The sequence below is a fragment of the Anguilla rostrata genome, chromosome 18 (assembly GCF_018555375.3).
Source record: "Anguilla rostrata isolate EN2019 chromosome 18, ASM1855537v3, whole genome shotgun sequence".
NCBI classification, from domain to species: Eukaryota; Metazoa; Chordata; class Actinopteri; order Anguilliformes; family Anguillidae; genus Anguilla; species Anguilla rostrata.
The window spans coordinates 27,935,524-27,940,989 of record NC_057950.1 but is presented as its reverse complement, the minus strand read 5'-3'; the positions used below and the strand labels follow the sequence as shown (position 1 = coordinate 27,940,989).

At 38.4% G+C, this 5,466-nt stretch overlaps 1 long non-coding RNA gene across 1 annotated transcript; it reads left to right on the top strand.

Annotated features, from left to right (window-relative positions):
- The first annotated feature begins 205 nt into the window (after positions 1-205).
- Positions 206-4,803, top strand: LOC135244903 (uncharacterized). Its single transcript, XR_010327090.1, has 3 exons — positions 206-874; positions 2,810-2,927; positions 3,880-4,803. It is a non-coding gene; the product is annotated as an uncharacterized LOC135244903 (long non-coding RNA).
- The last annotated feature ends 663 nt before the right edge of the window (positions 4,804-5,466 follow it).

Here is a 5,466-nt window from a genome sequence, read left to right as displayed (position 1 = left end):
AGAAGCCCCCTGAGCCAAAGGTAAATACCGATTTTCAGAGACCGTTATAACGTTGTCGCTTCACTGAAGTAGCAAGCTATGGTTAGACTAACGCAGGTAGACGTAGGGTGCTAAAATAATAATTTGACATGCTTAAATCTAATGTTTTTAGGTAGCTACATGCATTTTTTTTAACGTTCAGCCCTTGGCTGCAAATTGTGGTGCCGATTGTTATCCCCTCCGGTGGGCGTGGTTTTCAGAGATTGTGTGTGCAAACCAATCTTGACCGCACGAATTTCAAATTATCCCGCTCATTTCAAATCGCTTGTGGTCGAGTCGACAGTTGCCAGGACACTTGATTTATTTTCTTTAGAACGAAATATTAGCTGAGATTAATCTAGTAATCTCAGCTAATTTAATTTAGTTGATTTGGCTAATTTAGTTCGTCAGTTGTAGCAGTAGTCGTAGTTCTAATATTTGACTAGACAAGCGGTAGCAGTAGCAGATGGCTAGTTCGTGTTTTAAGATTTGGTTAGACTAGTTTTTATTATTGTACATAACTTGTCTTAATTGTAATATTTGTCTAACATTTTGAATTGCAGTATTTTCCCATTTTAGTATTCATATTTAATTGCAGCAGTAGGTTAATTCTAGCTTTTGTCTAGCTAATGCTAGCTAACAGCATAGATTTCACATGTTGCAACGGTTGAATATATTTGGTCGGCCAGTGGATGATTTCTCACTTGCAGTTTTGCAGTCAGCTGTTCTCGCCAGTGCATTTTGAACGACACTGAAGTTGGCTCCCGATTCGAAAATTCGAGGTCTAGATGGGTTTTGCAACTCGCCTCCGAGATCGGTGGTGTTCTGAACGGGGGAGCGGGGGCATCCACCACTGGTAAGCTTATCCAACCGGCCTGCTAATGATAACGTTAGCTGTTAAAGTTCAAGCTGTGTCGCTAGCTGAATAATATTTTGCTGTCTGCTGTAGTTTAGTTTGTCGATGAATGTATAATATGGCGTCATTTAGTTGGATCAAAAAATCTGTGTGCATGTATGGATACGGGGTTCATGCGCAGGTCAGGAAAAGTATGAATATATTAGTGAGATGGATTGTGGTGGGGGGGGGGAACTGGAATTGTCGCTAATACATACGCTGCGTGCATGGAACCCCCATAATAAGAACGTACAGTTAAGCAATAATCAAACACTAAAACGTTGTACAAAATATGCACCAAAGAAATTGACATCGCCCACAAGGGAGACTGAGAGGCAGACACTTGCTGGGCAAACACATGCAAATCTGGTTGCTGGTACTCTGAGATCGCCACCGGTGTCTTCCTTTTTTCAGTCATTCAAGCAAGATCTGCTTGACAGTCTCGGTAATTGGCAGTGCTTCACAGTTTATTTCTACAATAAGTGAGAACTCGGCTGGCTATGTGTTTCCCCTATGCTGGTTTGAGTGTGTCCCTAGCTTTTGTCTGATATTACACTAGCTTCGGGGTGTGTTGGCTATCATTAGCATAGCTAGCTAGTTAAGTAGATAAGGGCAGCTAGCTCATTGACAGTATAAACTAGGTAGCTAATGTTAGCTTTATAATGTAGGGAGCATAGCAGGAAGCAGAATCAAAAATGCTATTCTGGATACGGCTAATGGCCCCCTTCAGGTTGGGTGCTATTATTAATCCGATTGAAGCGTTCAGCCTCAATCGGATATATAGCACCCAATTCAGCTACCGTGACCTGATGTCCAAAATAACAACTGGGAGGTCATATAACTGGAGAACGGGCTGCCCCTCTGATCAAAGGGTAAACACTGTAATTAATTTGCTCTGGCAATATTAAGTCATTATGTTCACTTAATAGACTAGCTGTACTAATGTTTGAAAATTGTGCCAAAAATTTAATTAAATTAATGAAAGAACATATTGGCCTATTTGTTTCCAAATTAAATGATCTGTAACAAAAAGAAATGACAATACAAACTATTGTAATTCACTCACTCAAGATTTTATTTATTGAAATGGATAATTAAACACAAAAGGTCAAAATCCAAACAGTAAGGCACATGTCTTAGAAATTGAGAACCTAGAGGTCTTAGTGGAGATCAGTCTGGAAGTCTTCTGGGAAGTCTGGTATTTTGATTTGTGAAACGGGTGAGAGCCTTGTTTAAAAAGACATGCACAGCTAATTTCAATTGGCCGTTTTGCCCACATATCCCCTAATCTTCCTGTCTGATCAAGTAAAGTTAAGTTGTCTACGCAGGCCAGTAAGAAGCCTGAATGGAGAAGTAAGGGTGGGTATGTGTGATGCTGAAATCTTGTGCAGTTTCAAGTTATAGGGTTAAGGGAAATGCACACACACTGAAGGGATGTGAACAGAAATGCATGCCTGGCAATACACACCTCTACACTGCAAATATGGAATTATCTAATCACCACAATGCTATTATGGAGCTGTAATCCACTAAGCAGAAGTTTAAAAAAAAAAAAAAAGAATAAAAATGCCGATTACCTAACACCAATATTTTCCAGGTCTGATATTTGAACTGATCCCCCCCCTCCATTCAGGGCTCTACAGTGCTCACAGTTTAGGAGCGTTTGCTCCTCAAAATTTATGCGTGCTAGCTGGAAAAATAACTTAGGAGCGCATCTACTAATTGGGATGCATTAGTGTTGTTCCTAAATTTTTCAAGTCAGGAGCGTGTGTGCTCCTTGGAAAAGATGTTAGTGTAGAGCCCAGCCATTATAGCTGTATACATTACCCTACCATCACAGTTGCTATTTTGATCTAGACATGTATTTGTTGTAATGTGTGCCATTAATACCAACAGCCACTCAGGCCAGACCATCTGACCCTAACGCCGGATGTCCCCCAAGCCAACTGGTGAGAAGGTCAAGGCATGATGACCCCAGCTACCATCTCTCTGCCGTGGAGACTGCAGAGGACTGGTACTGTATAATTCTGCCACTGTGACTGCAGAGGACTTGTACTGTATAATTCTGCCACTTCACTTATACAAATTCATGTTCGCTTTCACATGCTTGTACAAAATAATGTTGTAAGATAATGTTGACTAAACTGCTTAGTAATATACCTAGCTTCTGTGCTAGCCACAGGCTATATTGTTCTTCACATGGTTAGTTGGTTATGTTACAGTGGGTACCTTAACAAACTATGTTATAATGCTTATTTATGCTTTGTCAAAATGGCCCTTCATTAATTTTAATGACATTCATCATTTCTGTTATAGAAAAAGAGTGCGATACAGAACAGTACTGTGTTAGCTAGCAAGCTTTACTGAAATAATAGCAAACTAAGCCAGCTGAAACCGAGTGTCCATATGTGGTCAGCTAAAAGCTATTATGTTTCGTTAGCAGTGAAAAAGAACTGCTTCTGTGCATTAAAATATGTGACACTGGACAAAACTTGTCATTCGAGTGCAACATGTGCGTGTCTGTCATAGCCTAAATTTATATATGAATTATCACTTATCATTCCTTTTTGCACTGTATTTGTAATATCTCATTAAAAACATGTTTCCCCACGCACAAAAATTCCAAGTTACTCACACTTACAAAGCACTGTCTATAAGTTATTCATTCACATAGGCTAAATGGCTGACATGAGGGCTGATAACCCGGATAAAAATGAAAGCATGTCCAAATGTTTTATTTGTTCATTCTGTCTGTCTTGCAATTGATGTGCAATATTCCTTGGTGCATGCAAGTAATTGTATTTTGTTTTGATTTGTTCTGTAGTTAAGTACAAATGACGACAAGTGAGGAAAGTTATATGTAATAGCTGTGCATCATGATCATCACACATGCGATTAATAATTAATTACTGATTATTACTAGAGCACATATGTTTGGTCTGTATCTTCCTCTTCCTTGAGTGCAGAGAGAGTGGCAGAGGGCAAGTCTGAGGTGAATCACATACAATATGTCCAAAAGCATGAAGACCAGCGCCGGCCTGGATATGGAGTAGCACAGAGTACTGGACCTCTACAAATGACACTTTCCACAATTTGATAATTTTAATAATTGCAGCCAGAAATGTTGTGCCCTTTTCTGGGAATATTGAGCTGAGGTGATTTCATTCCATCTTTATCTTAACATTTTGTTACTTTCAGCTTTAAAAGGATTTGTTTGCATGAACTGTCATGGCTGATTTACTGTAGAATGCAAGCTGCTGTGCTGTATTACAGTGAGACTCCTTACATTCTCCAATGCCTTAAAACTTAAGAAGAGTTATCAATTAATAAAATACAGGCAACGTAGCCTACCTAAGACTGGGAGACGTTATACCATTAAGTAAGAACTATTAAGTTACAATTTTGTACAACAACGTATTCCATTTTAGAAACGGAAGTCAGTGTATGGATTTGTTTATTCTGGAAACGCGTATGAGAGAAATGTGAAATAAGTCTGACAATGTAAAACAGTATGATTTTTAAGAATATTTGCAAACTAAATTGTATAAAAGTTGTCCCGCATCAGCGAGGATAGTACCTAAACTTTATTGTGTAATTATGTAACTCTACCTAGAAAATGTTAAGATTAACAAATTGATAGTTATCCTTAAACGATATCAGTCGAATAGCCAAACGTTAATTGATGACGCTCGGGGAACGCAGTTGAAGGTCAGAGTAAGTTTAATTATCTCCCGCCTGAAACAAGTGCGTTATGTACACTGTTTTACAGAAGAAAATGTATTATGAATTTATTTGCGCTGGGCAACAACATTTAAAAAAATTAATATTACTTGCATTTACGAAAAACATTTCTAATAATAATAATTAGTGTTACTGTTTTTGCTTCCCGAGTCATGACGTCGGTGTTATAGTTTATGGTCTTGACCGTTTAGAGTGCAGCTTCTCAGATAATTTATGTTTATGCCCGGGGCCCCGTGGGGGTGAAGGTTCTATTATCTTAACGGTTTGTCGGTTACGGTTTTTGCCGTCAACGTTTTCTGGGTTTGAAGATACGAAACTTGCGCCAAAATCTTTGGGGTGTTAACCTCAAGGACAGAGTCAAACGGCGTAAACCATAACTGCAATTAAATGAAATAGTTGCAGTGCAGCAATGAAATAGATAACAGCAAATAGAATCAGAGTTGCGCGGGTGTGGTAATATTTTAGTGAGTGGTTGCTTGTGTTAGAAATTAGTGATTTTTTAAAAAGATGTGATTAATTTTACACAACGCTTTGGAAACAAACCCATCGCAATAGCGTTGAGTGCAGTTATCTACCGAAATAAAAATGGCGAGCTAATGCAAATTAAATAATGAAATAGTTATGAATTTATTTTAATAAGGTAATGCGGATTTAAAGGCCATGCGACATTTAATTACATGCGAACGGCTGAACTTGATGCTAAGAAAATCCGGTTCAGACAGGTGAGAATTTCCCGCGCTTTTACTCTTTTTTTTTTTTTTTTTTTTTTTTTTAAATGAAATAAAAGAAATAGTTTTATCGTGTGTGTGTGG